Source organism: Equus caballus, chromosome 30 (genome assembly GCF_041296265.1).
Source record: "Equus caballus isolate H_3958 breed thoroughbred chromosome 30, TB-T2T, whole genome shotgun sequence".
Taxonomy (NCBI): domain Eukaryota; kingdom Metazoa; phylum Chordata; class Mammalia; order Perissodactyla; family Equidae; genus Equus; species Equus caballus.
In genome coordinates, this window is record NC_091713.1 from 14,213,447 (window position 1) to 14,229,688 (window position 16,242).

Below are 16,242 nucleotides of genomic sequence, written 5' to 3' on the forward strand. Positions count from 1 at the left end.
TTTGTTAGGAGACCATAGAAAGTATCGAATTAACTGTTGTGAACTCTGGGGACTCATTGGTCTTAATTTCCTTAAATTCTTTTTTTATGCAGTTTCCCCATCTACAATTTTCTAGAAGTAACTTTTGCGTCCTCTGAACAGCTGGAAAAGCTTCCCCCGCCCCCATCCTTTACTGAGCTGTCTTCCCTTCTCCCCTTAAAGAAATATTTCCGTAGATTCAGAAATACTCTGGGTTTTTTCCCCCAAGAGTCCTGGAGGCCTGCATTTTAAAATCAAGTAAAGCAGAACGATGTCTTACGGTTGAAGAAGAAATGTTTCACTTGTAGAAATGTGTTGTGGAATATTTCACTTTTAAAATATACTCTTATGGGGGCAGTGTTTCGTTGGTTTGAATCCTGGGCGCGGACATGGCACTGCTCATCAAGCCACGCTGAGGCGGCGTCCCACATGCCACAACTAGAAGGACCCACAACAAAGAATATACAACTATGTACCGGGGGGCTTTGGGGAGAAAAAGGAAAAAAAGTAAAATATTTAAAAAAAAATGTACTTAAAAAAAATTGTGGTAAGAAAAATACTTATTTTAAAATATGCTTTCTTATTTCATAATATTTGTGGGCCAAAGGTAGCCTCCTCAGCCCTAGAGAAACTGATGTATTTTTCAGTTTGCTTTTGGGTGTTGTTATTTTCTTTTTGTTTTGAAAGAGAGAATTAGGTTATGATAATTATTTCTCTTTTTATAGTGTTAATGACTTGTTTGTATTTGAAGATGCTTGAATAATAAAGAGACTGAATCTTAAACGTTTTATTTTTCTGAGGCCCCATGGAACTGGAAACGAACGAAATGTCCATTTCACTTTAAAGATGCACCTTATAATCAGCTTTTAGACCTACTTTATTAGAAAACTTGATTTGTGTATTTCCCATCTTATTTTCTTATGAGGTGTGGTTTTTGTATCCTGTGCTATTTTTGCCTTTTTGAAGAAATCTTCCTTTAAAATGGTGTCAGGGCAAAGTGATTCTGCTGACTATTTTTATGCTCTTCTTAAGTTATTTTTATTATCATCTCAATTTAATTGGTAAAAAGGGAAAATAATGCTTTTTTCTTCTGGCTTTTAAATAGGTATTGTAATTGGGAAATATTGAGTGAGTTTTTGTTTACTATCAGAATTAAGGCTATAGGTCTATAGTAGGGCTGTGCAGTAGGAAAATGTTGCAAGTCACATAAACAATTTAAATTTTCTGGTCACATTAACAAAGTAAAAAAGAAACAAGTGAAATTAAGTAATATATTTCATTTAATCCCTTATATAGTTTCAGCATGTAATCAGTTTTAAAAGTTTCTAACAAGGGACTGGCCTGGTGGCATGGTGGTTAAATTCACATGCTCTGCATCAGTGGCCTGGGGTTCGCTGGTTTGGATCCTGGGTGCAGACCTACACACTGCTTGTCAAGCCATGCTGTGGCAGTATCCCACATTCAAAACAGAAGAAGATTGGCACAGATGTTAGCTCAGTGACAATCTCTCTCAAGCAAAAAAAAAAGAGGAAGATTGGCAATGGATGGTAGCTCAGGGCCAGTCTTCCTCACACACACATGAAAGTTCATAACGAGATATTTTACATTCTTTCTTTCATACTAAATCTGCAAAATTTGGTGTGTGTTTTACACTTACAAACCATCTGAATGTGGACTAGCCACATTTCAGGTGCTCAGCAGCAACATGTAGCTAGCTAATGTTAGGACCTTATTGGGCTTCACTTATCTACAGGATTACTGTGAGATTCTTAAGATGTCTTTCTACCCTGAGAGTCTGGGGTAACTTCTGTGGGGTAAATTTAAAAATCTTTTCCTTGAATTACTGTGATATTCAAACTGAGGAGTTTGTATGCAGGAAGAACGTTCCAAGAAGTCTCTTCCTGTTAATGTTGACTCTGTTAACACTGAGGAGGATAAACAGGTCCCCAGTGCTTGTTCAGTGAGGGTCATAAGATGAATAGAGTGCTCAGTCATTTCCTGAGGTGTCATTGTTAGAGTTTTTTACATCAGCATGTCAACAATGTGTCAAGGTACCATGTGAGTCTTTGTTTACTGTATCTATTGGTGTTAAGTAGGGAGAACTTGAGGACCTACAGGAAGACTGAACTTTATGGTGAACAGGTAGAGTACTTACTGTTGTAGACTTCTTTTCTGAATCACATTTCAGGCATGGCTAAGAGTTTTGTAAACGTGCTTCTCTATATGACGTGTTTCTTATCAAAGGAAAGGTAAATTCTTTTTAGCAAAATTTAGAAAGGAACTGGGTATGTTTTTTGGCTCTAAAATGCTGGGAGGCTTAGTGGTAGTAAAAGAGTAACACATGTATCATGGTTTAGATAAATTTAAAAGGAAATATGGCAGTTTTTATAGAAAGCTATTGACATATTGTCTAGGTGTATGCTTTAAGTTGTTTTTGCAACAGAGGTGGTGATTTGCATGAAGCCATCTCTTGTTCAGAGCTGTTATAACTGAAAGAGAACCCTGTTGGAAAGCTAAATGACCTCAGTGAGGGTCAGTAAGATCCATCATTGTTCTTATCAGGACCCCTGTACTTTAATAAACTTTTCTAAATACTGTTTTAGCTGCAGTTTTATTTCTACATTTAATGTCAGAATTCAGTGTCAAGGGGCTGGTCCAGTGGTGTAGGGGTTGGGTGTAGTGTGTTCTGCTTCCATGGCCCAGGGTTCACAGGTTTGGATCTCAGGCATGGGCCTACACACCACTCATCAAGCCATGCTGTGGTGGCATCCCACATACAAAATAGAGGAAGATTGGCACGGATGTTAGCTCAGGGCCAGTCTTCCTCTTATACACACACACACACACACACACACACACTTCAGTGTCAAAATTTGCCTGAAGTCCTAATTAATATCCAGTGTAATTTGATACAAGTAACAAGCCCCCTCCACAACCTTTAGGGTATAAAGAAATCTTAAATTGCCTGGTCAGTAAACAAACTGCCTCTGTACAATCTAGTCGTTATAGACCTGGCGCACTGTTGGCAGTGTGTAGGATATTAAAGGATCAAAGACAGAATGGGAAAAGGGGGTGGTTATTGGATGTTGCTTGTTTTGTGAGAGATGCATATGTGTATGTAGAGAAATACAGTGTTTTCATTTGTATTTAAGTATCCATTGACACCATTTTAGTTAGATTAAAAAAAAAGAATACATTGTTTTGTTCCTAAAATTAGTCTTAGCAAATTTCTTTTTAGTTATTTGAGGAGAAGTAATTGATAGTCTGGCAATCTTCGATTTTTTTTTTTTTTAAAAAAAGCTCTTATATGGCCTCTACAAGGATTGTATTTTTATTGAGAAATTCTACAGTCAATATGTCTAAGTCTTGATACAGTTATGGAGCATTCTCTTTAGTTTAGGGCCTTGAAGATTCACGTGAATACTGTACTGGCTTTTCTTTATTTAGGAATCATTCCCTTGGGGGAAATTATATTTCCTTTTAACCAGGGAATACTTTTGTTTTTCATGCTTTTGAAATAATTCATTTGTAATATCATTTAAAGAAAAACATCGTAAAAAGTTCTGGATCTTATAATAGCTTGAGATTTCTTAGATTGTTTTAGTCACAGTTTTGAGATTCTGCACTTTGTTATATTTGGAGGTGGGAACTTGGCCATTCTGCCACTCATCCCTGCCGTCTCTTAGGACTTCATGTTTTTCATCATCATTAACCTTGTGGAAAGGAAAGATAGTGTGTGTCTGTCAAAATACTGACAAATCAAGGTTGTTTTTCCCTTTTGACTGTAGGAAGAATTCTGAAGCAGTAAGTGACAGATTTAGTCACCTTTATTGATATTTGGCCATTTGGCATTTTAATTGACAGTACCTGAGAGATTTTAGGAATCAACAATATTTTGTAATTGTCATATCTATTAAATTCTCTTATGAGAACACTTAGCCTGTTTTTCCTGGAAAACTGCTACCTGGCTAAATAATTACCTTTTTTTCTATGTTAGCTGAGTTTTGAAAACCCAGTGATTTAGATGGCTGTGGTCTTCTAATTTGAACGAAGGCAAAGTAACATTTTAAAGCACTTTTTATATTACAGATTTTGAAATATATAGTTTCCTTAAAATATGTGAACTTTATGATAAGGTTAAGAATGCTGTTGTTCCTGGGTATTTGAGAGCATATCACTTATATTTTTATTTTATGCATGCATTGTTTTTCTTGCTGACCGTTTCTCTCTTCTACAGGTCTTACTGCTGTACAACTAAGTCTTAAAAAGGATGGATGAACTAAAAAAATATTGCTTAAGATTTTTCAGTGAGGACTTATTTTCGTGAAAATATATCTTATTTATTGAAGCCTAGTGGAGTTATTCTTTTCACTTTATGAAGCACCAAAGATTACTTTAGATTTTTTTTTCCCACTTGTGGAGCATGAAAAAAATTTGGTTAAGTGGGTCTTAAAAGGGTTCATACCAAGTAACCGACATGATCTCCTCCCTCAAGTTCAGCTCAGATGAAAAGAGGAGTGGAAGTATAAACTATACTGATTCAAAAATTATGAAATTTAGTTTCCTGAAAAAGGCTTTATTTCTCTCCATTTGTGGCTTATTAATCCAAATTTGGTCATCAGGCTTTATTTTCTTGAACAATTTATGAAGTAGTCACTAGGTTTCTTTTGTTCCAATAGTTTTAAAAAAATTTTTTGTGGAGTTCTTTGCCATGTCAACTAGAGTTATACCTGTAACATTGGGTAAGCACTGTAAAGACCCAAAATTAGAAGCAGTGTCATGTGACTTCCTTATTTTAATCCTAAATGTTTTTGACTAAGGAGAGCAAGGACAGTTTGTCTTATTAGTCTTACATTTGAACTCTAGCTTAAAAATTGATCTACTAGGTCTTATATTCACCAAAGCTCATATTTTCAGTAGTCAGAGAAAGATCTATTTCAAATTAACCCAAAGTAAAAGGTATATAATTCAGGAGGCAGTTTTTGTTGTAGCCGGTGGCCTCTTGGTTAATTATAATTTTGTGGATTTTGTCGCCTACAGGCTTTTTGTCCTTTTTCAGCTGTATGACTGGAGGAAACCTAGGGATTCCCTAGTGAACCCCAAGAGGGCTTTGACTTTCCTGTATATGGCTTGCCTTCCCTGACATTCTCAAGGAGTATACCTATGTGTGCAAAAACTTATGAGCAAAAATTCTCTCCAAGGACACTTATCTAGGCTGAAGAAACGGATATTCTAAGAATGTCTGTCTTATGATCAAGGCTTCCTTATCCTTATATAGTACTTTGTATAAAACTATGTATAACCTTTGCTGGAGAGTTTCCATTTTGTTTCTATGTGAAAAGATATCCAGAAAGTCCCCGTAGCTTGTTTTGCCTTACCTAACCTTTTGGTTCTTTCCTATTCTTCTGTCTTCCATGGAAAGCTCACAAGTCAGGACAGGTCATAGATGATTATAAACTTGAAGGGGGAAGAGAGTAGGAGTACAAACCTTACTCCTTCCGTCTTTCCTCTCCTTCCTTCTCTATCACAAAAGTAGTAATGCTCCAAAGAGAACAAGAAAAAAAAAACCGATAAATTTTAACCTGAGGAAAACGTAGCTATTCAAAATTCCTTCTTTTCCATGATGAAAGTTGAACAGAAACTTTAATTTAGCAGTCAGAATCCATTGATTTCTCTCATACTACTTATGACGTCTGATAGATTGGCTAGGAAGAAACTTTGAGTACAAGGAAGCTTTGAGTGCACAGACACTGGACTGTGCTAGGATATATTTAATAGTGCCCTCTTTTTGTCATATATGTTTTCTTTAGGGAATATTCTCCACTGAAATAAAATATCTGTGGGGAAAAATCATGTTCTACCAGCAGTCTTCCAAAGCGTTGGAAGGTATCTTCCTCTGGGACAAATTTTTTTCTCTGTTGGTTTATCCTTTTCTTAGAATTTCTAATCTGGAATAAACTGCCTTACTCTGGAAGTTTTTCCTTTCCCAAAACCCCATCAAAATACATTCTCTTGAATGACTAATTGCAAGAAAGCTTATTCACTTTTACACCTATCTCTCTTCCTGCCTTTCTATTAACTTTCTGTGTGCTGGAGATATAAATCAGTGTGTTGCCATTATGTTAAACATCAGAATAAGGATTAATATTATAAATATTTATGTAGGTATTTTATTGTAGCAATGGAAAACAGTAGCTACCTATATGACATGAGTAAAATATAATTTCTGGAGAATAATCAGTTTTTTACCTTGGGCCCAAGAATAGGCTTTCAGGGGTCTCTAAGCCTCCTGAAATAACATTTATAACTTAGGGGTAGTATATGTGTATTTTTCTGAGGAGGGAATTCTTAGCTTTCATTAGATTCTTCAAAGGGTCCTTGACCTACAAAAGCATAAGAACCACAAAATTAATTTGACCTCATTTATAAATCTCTAACTCTTAGAAGCAGCTATAGTTTTATAAGGATTTCTATATATAAGCTTCATTTCCTAGTAGTATTTTACTTAAAACAAGAATAATTTAATAGATTATTTGATAAGACAAGGCATAGTTCAGCCCCATGGCTGAGAGGTTAAAGTTCAACGTGCTCCTTTTGGTGGCCCAGGTCCACAGGTTCGGATCCCGGGCATGGACCTACTCCTACATACAAAGTATGTGGAAGATTGGCACAGACGTTAGCTCAGGGAGAATCTTCCTCACCGCCCCCCCTCCCCCCCCAAAAAAAAGAAAACAAAGAAAGAAAGGGGAAAAAATTTAAAAGGAAAGAAGGAAAGAAAAAGCATAGTGATTCTTTTAAAAAATAAATCTTCCCCAACTATCTTACCTTTTGTCTTTTAAAACTTTAGAAATTACTCTCTATACCTCTCTAATACCTTGCAGGATTTTCAATCATTTGTCTGCCCTCTGTGCATTTTACACTGTAGAAAGATGATTACTTCTTGTGGTGAATTTTTCCTCGAAGTCCAAAAACTTGTTCACAGACTTGGGATTGGGGTAAACGAGATCTGTGTTTTATAAGGATGCCCTATCCGGTGAGAGGAATGGGTCCACAGATAGATTGCTTAGACAGACTTGCTCCCTGATGAAGTGGAAGAGGGTCAGAAACTGAGTACAGATAGATTATCCTTGAACAGCAGATAGAGACATTCTTCTACTGACAAAAGAGGAGGAAATACTGGTTACCAACTAACATCTGGTAACCTCTGTTTACTTGTGACCCAGGTCAGACTGTCTGCTGAGCTGGGGTAGGAAGGGGACTGAAGGACGGTGGTGAAGGTTTAGTATAGCTTTGGAGGATGTGGTTCTGGGAGATCAATGAGGACGGATATCTGGCCAGCATTGAGGCTCCACCTGAGGTTGGATGGATACTGCTTTTGTAGAGTTATCAATCTGCGTGATTGTGATTTTCTTTAGCAATAGATGGCAGTTTGGGTATAAGAGCAGAGAAAGTGGTTAGGTTGATCAGGGCTGGGATTTTATAGGATTGGTGCAGTAGAAGTAAAAGAGGACTAAGGAAGTAGCTAGATAGGCCGCATCAGTGAATGATGGATAGGAAAGAAAGTAATGCCAGGAGGAGGCTGACTAGTGAGGGAAAAAAAAAGAGGGGCAGGAGTCTGGAGTTCTTGATGTGGTTGAACTGGGTACTGGCAGTAAGGGATTCAGAATAAAAAGAAAAGGAATTTAGAACCAGCTAATGGGATATTGGTAGTGGGATGTTGGAGATGTGAGACTTATCTGAGATGAATAGATTGTTTTGATGCTCAGTAAAAAGATAAGACTGGGGTGACACTAGCTAAATTGACCAGATAGTAAGGTGTCATTATAGATCTTTTAAACATGAGGAAATATTCATTCCACAAGTATATCAAGTGACTGTTTTTATTATGTTAGATACAAAGATAGTGTTTTCCGAAGAGTAATCTGCCTCTGGTATACAGGATGGATTGAAAGGGCTATGTGAGACGATGAATGAGAGACTTAATTAAAAATAAATATATCAGCCTAAACTCATTTTGAAATTTCATAACTTCTGAAATGATACAATTAAATGAGTTTTTGCTCCTTGTTCAAAAGAAGAATAGAGAGTAAGCTAGAGAGCTCCTAACTTAGGTTTTATAATTTAAAAATAGTGTTAAAATTGTGTTTGATGCCATATAGATTATTATGTTCTTTATCCTAATTGAATTCATGTTAATTTTAATTTATTGATAATCCATGTGAACCTACACATAACAGTATACGTATGTATGTACACATCACAACATCCATATACATTTTGGTGAATAATTTTGAAATGTAGTGGCTTGTGAATAACTCTGACCCTACTAGTGTTAGTTCCAGTGAGTTTAATGGCTAGTGTTTGAGCCCATAGGTGATCAGCATTGTACTAATTACTCTGGGAAATGCAGTGGAAATGAGTCCTTTCACCAAAACATTTGATGAAAAATACAAGTCCCAAATATATATACATCATCTTATCTCTATACGTCATTTTAAAGATTTTTATTTTTTTTCCTTTTTCACCCCAAAGCCCCCCAGTACATAGTTGTATATTCTTTGTTGTGGATCCTTCTAGTTGTGTCATGTGGGATGCTGCCTCAGCGTGGTTTGATGAGAAGTGCCATGTCCGCGCCCAGGATTCGAACCAACAAAACACTGGGCCGCCTGCAGCGGAGCGCGCGAACTTAACCACTCGGCCACGGCGCCAGCCCCTCTATACGTCATTTTATCTCTTAATGTCATGAACAGCTTTGTGTAGATTTGTTGTAACTATTTTAGAAAGGAAAGGAAATAACATGAAAAACTTTATTGGTTAGTATAATGTATAATTAATTCAGTAAATATTGTGTAGAATTTACTGTCTTCATTTTACCAGAATTGTAAGTGTCACCTTTTTGACTTAGAGTTTGGTAAACATGTGGGGAAAAGTTCTGTAACAGTTCAGATGAGTTCATTTCTCAGATCTATAGAGTTCCACCATGGAGGTCTCTAGTTTGTGCCTTTGAGAACTGTCTTTGGAGAAACTCCTGTTTCTGTAGGTTATTGGCAAATATATTGGGTGACTCTTTGATGCTCTAAAATACGTAGGGTCCTGAGCCAAAGGGTGTCCTCATTTTCCAAAAGAAGAAAAACCTGCATATTTATTACCTGAGATGATATGTGTCAAGGTGTCTACCTTCCACAGTGTTTGGCACACAGTAAGCTCTTATTAAATGGTGCAAAAGCACAACATTTTAATTTACTAAACTTTTGTGATAACCTTATATTTATTTGGATTATTTTCTTTTTAAAGAGGTGAATAGTAATTAATATTTAGATTAACTCTGTAGTATTCTTAGTGATGTTTAAAAAATTGTATGTTCTTGACTCAATGCTTTTTTAAAATTTTTTTTATTATTATTTTTTTAATTTAAAGATTGGCACCTGGGCTAACAACTGTTGCCAATCTTCCTCTTTTTTTTTTTTTTTAAGGATGGGCACTTGAGCTAACAACTGTTGCCAATCTTTTTTTTTTTTTTCCTGCTTTATCTCCCCAAATCCCCCCTGTACACAGTTGTATATCTTAGTCGCTGGTCCTTCTAGTTGTGGGATGTGGGATGCCACCTCAACCTGGCCTGATGAGCGGTGCCATGTCCACGCCCAGGATCTGAACCCTGGGCCGCCGCAGCAGAGCGCGCGAACTTAACCACTCGGCCACGGAGCCAGCCCCTTGACTCAATGCTTTTTAAAAAAAATTGAGTATAAAATTATTCTTCCTGTTTTGCACTTTTCTGTATTTTGCATATTCAAATTATTTTTTCCTCTTCTTTTTTGTTGGTATTCAGAATATTTCTTCAACATAAATCTTCAGAAATAAAACTGCTAGATCTTAATTGTTTTAATATTCTTGCTACTTATTGTGAAATTGTTTTCTGGTATGTTGTTCCAATTTACATCCAAATCAAGCAGCATGTGACAATGCATATTTCATTGAACCCTCACCAATATTACGTATCTCATTTTTTAAAATGCTTGTTAATTCGAGAGGCAGATCAGTTGCCCATTTTGGTTAGGGAAGAGGTTTTGTAGTAGACTAGCAGGGAATAGAGTTGGAGAGATGGTTGCTGAGACATTGTGGAAAGGCTTAGGAGTTAAGACTGGAAGTGGAGCAGCCCCAGTGTGAGTTGAAAAGGCAGCTCCAGTAGGCCCCTAGCCACTTCAGATGCTTTCCCATCCAGCCAAGCTGTCACACTCAGTTTCCTCTAAAAACTCCTTGTCTTTGTACCTGTCCCATCCCACTCTCTCCTTTTTTTCCATCTATCTAATTTTTCCTTCTTGTTTTGACTCAATCTGATCTCCTCTATGTCTTTTCCTGTGCAGGAGGCCTGCCCAGCTAGAACAGCAGAGCAGAGCAGAGTGTGTTCTCTGCTGGCAAGCTCACTCGAGGAAGAAGGTGGCTGAGCCAGTCAAGCTTAGGTATTACCAAATTTACCAAGCAGATAAATCCGTCTACCTCCCCAGAGGTGAGAGAAGGAGTCCATCAGGAATAGGGCAGGTGCTTCCACTAGCATGACCCTCAATCTTTAACTCTGCCACATTCTTAGTGATTAAAAAGATATGTGTCAGCATACATTCAATGCTTTTTAAAAACCTTTTTTCTGAGTATAAAAGTAATGCAACTTGCAACTCAATAAATAAAAAGGCAAATAATCTAATTTAAAAATGGGCGAAGGATCTAAATAGACGTTTCGTCAAAGAAAATAAACGAATGGCCAATAAACACATGAAAAGATGCTCAATATCGTTAGCCATCAGGGAAATGCAAATCAAAATCACAGTGAGATACCACTTCATACCTGGTGATAGAGAAGTCGGAACCCTCGTACGGTGCTAGTGGGGATGTAAAATGGTATGATCACTGTGGATAATAGTAAGGTAGTTTCTCAGTCAGTTAAGCATTGAATTAGTATATGACCCAGCAATTCCACTCCTAGGTGTGTACTGAAAAGAAGTGAAACAACTGTTCAAAAAAAACTTGTACAGGAACATTTGTAGCAGCATTATTCATAACAGCCAAAAAGTAGAAACAACCTGAATGTCCATCAACTGATGAACAAAATATCCATACAATGAATACTATTTGGTAATAAAATGAATGAAGTATTGATAAATGCTGCAATGTGTATATACTCTGAAAACATGCTAAGTGAAAAGAATTCGGTCACAGAAGACCACACGGTGCATGATTCCGTTTATGTGACATATCCAGAATAGGCAGATCCATGGAGACAGAAAGTAGATTAGTGGTTCAGTGGTTGCCTGGGGCTGGCATGAGTGGGGGGGAGGGAGGGCTGAGAGAATGGAAACTGACTGCTAATGGGTATGGGGGAGTTAGGGAGGTTCTTTTTGGGGTGAAGAAAATGTTCTCAAATTGATTGTGACATTGTTGCACAGCTTTATGAATATACTAAAAAGTATTGTACATTTTAAATGTGTGAATTTTATCTCAATAAAGCTATCATTTAAGAAACTCAATTGAAAAAATGATTGCTTATCATAGGAAATGTATAAAATAGAAATGCAAAGAGGAAAAAATGATTAGAATTTTTTAAATTCCCTATTTTCATTTTGATGGTAAGCTAAAAGAAAATAATACGAGTTTATTCAAGATCATCATGACTGACACCTTAAAACAACATTCTGATATGGAATTTCAATGCCCAAGTTTGCATTTCTGTTTATAATCATGGGGGTAAAATTAATAAATGATGCCTTTGGGGCAACGTCACAGCATGTTGTAAAAACAAAGGCTTCTCAGTAGTGAGTAGAGACAAGTGGTGGGAGAGCTGAGTCCTCAGGTGCCCATGATAAGTAGAGGTGCTGAACGTGAAAGGACCTGTGTCATCACAATTGTTGTCATATTCAGGTTATGAACAAAATTTAATTTTTATGGGGCAGCATCATGCCTCATATTAAATTAGTCTTATTTTAATTTTATTGGTGTTTTTATTGCTTGTGTTAATTTTTAAGTTGGTTCTGTTTTAATATTTGTATTGGAGTTTTAAGCACATAAAAATTCTGTTTTTACATCTTTAAGTGAGGTTATAAGTAAAAATAGTATATCGGTACTTAAGGACCATCATAATTACTTTCAGTGGAGCCATTCGAGAGAAATAGTGACATAAATAGCTAGAATTGAAGGGGCCCATGATTTTATTGCTGAAGAATTAAGGCTTGGAGGAGTGTCTTGCCCAAGCTTTTCAAACAAGTTATTAACAGACCTTGGGTTATAATGCAGGTTTCAAAATTTGCAGCTCAATGTTTTTTTCTCTTATGCTTTATCACTTTTTTCTTTTCACTTACTCAATCATTACTAGCAGCTTGCCTTCTGCTGTTACTTGTTTCTTGTACCCGTGCTTTGTCTCCTCAAATAGAAAACTCTTGGTTCTTTTTATGCTATCCCCTTCCACTCCTACTCCCCACATAAACGCTGCGCTGAGCCTGGTGGAACGTACTTAGTAGGACTCAGTAAATCTTAGTAAAGGACATTAACTTTGCCTTTAGAGAGCCATGAAAACTTGGCCTTCAAAATTAAGGCAAGTGTCAGAGTGAAAACGTTTGGAAGCCTTATTTTAACATGGAACAAGTAAAGTAACATTTTTACTTTAAAAAGTTTTAAATATTGTTTTCAGTTTTTACCTTTTTAGGAACTATTATGAACTCTGTTTTTTAATGGGATATTGCCAAGTTATAGCTTTTTTTGGTGATTGCTAAGGTGGACATCTTTCTTTTAGTAAGGAAATGAACATGTACTAAGGAAATCATTCAGGTGCAAATGTTTTTGTGATTAAAACATCTTCAAAATTGATAATTCTTATGAAATAGAAGTTTAAGCAGTACAACCAAATCCTGTTGTACTACTCTTGTGACTTTGTTATTCATCTCCCTCCCTGAATGTCACTCCCTTTATATAGATTCTCCCCTCTCCTAGTTTTACCTCCTTATTCTAACTCTCTTTCTAGACCCTCTAACCATTCCCTGAGTCTGTTTTTGGCTAAGGCTTCTCTGCAACTCAGTAGTCTGGGTGATGTCCTGTATACTCCATCCACTATGTTATACCTCTTATTCAAATTCTCAAAGGGTAGCTCTATTTTCACTGGGACCTCTGAGGTTATTCTACTATTATTTTAGTCTTTTACCTTTAAAGTTTCAGGACAGTCCTATTCATAAAATAATGGAGTTTCTTAATTTCAGTAAGAGTGGTCATAATTCTTATTGGAACCAGTTTTATTCCATTTGTTTCATAGATTTTTCATTTTGCCTTCTAAGTGGGCATGGAATTATCTTTCATGTTTTTCCCTCGTGGAGAAATCCAGTCAGGAATGTAAGGAGGTAAACCTTGCAAGTAAAATTGTAGTTGAAGGAAAAAAAAAGGAAATGCTAGGTTAAAATAAATTTGACCTTGGTCTAGTTGCATTTGCCTCATCTCTATTTTTGAAAAGAACTTAAAACAGTTGTTCTGTATTTTCTTTGAATATTTACACTTTAATTTGCGTAACATGAGGAGCAAGGATTTGTAATTACAGACTCAAAAATTTCTAGGTCAGAAGGTAGAGTGAGCCCACTTAATTTAATTCATTTGGTTATTTTTACTAATTCATGCTTCTTTTTTGGAATTTGCTGAGTTGTCCTTATCATATTTAATTTTTCAGTGACAAAAATACTCTCTATTTTGGAGTTTCCCCTCTATTTCTGTTTCCTACCAGATAATATTTGTAGGTTTTTTGTTAAGTAGATTTTAAACTTCAACTTAAGTGATGTAACCATTTTTCCACATCTATTTCCTTAGGTAAGAGATAGTGAAAGAGAGACTTTAGAATTTTAGTTCAGTTGAACAAGCATTTATTAAGCACTGTTATGTGCCGAGGGCTGTGTTGTGGTAAAGGTGCAAAAGAAATAACACACACTCTCTTGCACTTGAATTACGCTTGGGAAATAACATACATGCGTGAAATAACTTCTGAAAAAGCCTGAAGCAATAAATAAGCAAACTTGAGACAGTGTCCACTCAACACTTTAAAAATTACAGTGCTTATTTCATTTTGAAAAATGTCTTTGAAATATTTAGTGTAGTTTCTGTATTAGCTGTTGCCTCAAACTATGATTGGACTTCTCTAAGGCCAAATAATAAAGAGTCTTTCAATTTCCTTCTCCTAACTTCTCCAAACTCTTAATCTACATTACCTAACTCCAGTTCCACCTTGTGTTTGGCCGTCAGAGACAGCATAGACTCTGGAGCTGCCTGGCCTAGGTTCAAGACTCAATGTCAGCAGCTGTTTGACCTTGAATGAGTTGCTGAACCTGACAGTACTTCAGTTTGCTTACCTATAAAATTGAGGTGCTAATAATAATTACCTACTAGGATCGTTGTGAGGATAAATGAGTTAATATATGCGTGGCACAGAGTAAGCGCTGTATAAATACATGTCGTTATTCTCATACTCTCTTATTACGGTTATTCCTAATAATGAACTTAAAGATTCCATGAAGTCATCTATTTGAACCTCAAGATTTTTTGGAATTTTGTATTTTTTATATTCTGGTCTATAACGTCTGTTTTAACATAAAAATAGTATCTGCCTTCCCCCCTCAATTTTTGGAATGAGTTCATGTTACCAGAAAATGTGCATTTATCATCCTGCAACTTTGTAGATCCCTGGTGAGCTTTTCCCCTTTCCTCTTTCTGTTAAATGTTTGTTCATATACCTGGCTGCCTACTAGGTTCTGTACATGTGCTCATCATTAGCTTTAAGTTCTTCTCAAGGCGGGATTCTGTCTTGATCAGGATGATGATGACAGTGATGACAGATTTAACAATTATTGAACACCTAATGTTATACATCTTGGTATCACTAGAAAATTCATGATTTCACAAATAGTCAATAAGACAGACTTTTTATTTTATTTATTTATTTTGTAAAGATTGGCACCTGACCTAACAACTGTTACCAATCTTCTTTTTGTTTTCCTGCTTTTTCTCCCCAAATCCCCCCAGTACATAGTTGTATATTTTAGTTGTGGGTACTTCTAGTAGTGGCATGTGGGACGCTGCCTCAGAGTGGCCTGATGAGCCATGCCATGTCCGCATGCAGGATCCGAACTGGTGAAACCCTGGGCCGCCAAAGCAGAGCACGCGAACTTAACCACTCAGCCACGGGGCCGGCCCCAGACATTTTAATATTGTAATTCAAGTATAAAACGTGGCTGGAAGTGCCATCCAGCATTATTTCTACTCTTAAAAATCTTCTTTTTTTTTTTTTTTTAAAGATTTTATTTTTTCCTTTTTCTCCCCAAAGCCCCCCGGTACATAGTTGTGTATTCTTCGTTGTGGGTTCCTCTAGTTGTGGCATGTGGGACGCTGCCTCAGCGTGGTCTGACGAGCAGTGCCATGTCCGCGCCCAGGATTCGAACCGACGAAACACTGGGCCGCCTGCAGCGGAGCGCGCGAACTTAACCACTCGGCCACGGGGCCAGCCCCTCTTAAAAATCTTCTAAGAGGAGGATTGGCAGCAGATGTTAGCTCAGGGCTAATCTTCCTCAAAAAAAAAAAAAAAATCACACATTATATATTGGGACCGGCCCGGTGGCGCAGCGATTGAGTTTGCACGTTCTGCCTCTTGGCGGCCCGGGTTCGCCAGTTTGAATCCTGGGTGTGGATATGGCACTACTTGGCACGCCATGCTGTGGTAGGCGTCCCACATATAAAGTAGACGAAGGTGGGCACAGATGTTAGCTCAGGGCCAGTCTTCCTCAGCAAAAAGAGGAGGACTGGCAGTAGTTAGCTCAGGGCTAATCTTCCTCAAAAAAACAAAACAAAACAAAACAACAACAAAAATCTACGAAATACTTCATTGTTCTCAGAGTTTCCCATAACAAACTTACACACTGAAGGAGAATGTGTTCATTCAACAGACAGTCCTTGAGTGACTACGCTGCATCCAGTGCTAGCCTGGGCACTAGGAAGAAGTTTTAAAAAGTGGCAGTGTGTGGTAATTAACAGTGCACACTCCAAGTTCATGTAGATCTGGGTTCAAATGTCAGTTCTGATGCTCACTTGCTACATAAGCTTGAGCAAGTTACTTTTCTCTCTTTTGGTTTCCTCACCTGTAAGATGGAGGAAATAGTAGGGTTTCTATGAGAATGAAGTGAAATAAGATATGTGAAGTGTTAGCATAGTACGTGG

The 16,242-nt window shown here is 37.1% G+C and overlaps 1 protein-coding gene across 2 annotated transcripts in view; it reads left to right on the plus strand.

Moving 5' to 3' along the window:
- CNST (consortin, connexin sorting protein) overlaps positions 1-16,242 on the plus strand; it is a 114,240-nt gene that overhangs the window by 1,351 nt on the left and 96,647 nt on the right. The gene's annotated exons all lie outside the window — the stretch shown is intronic.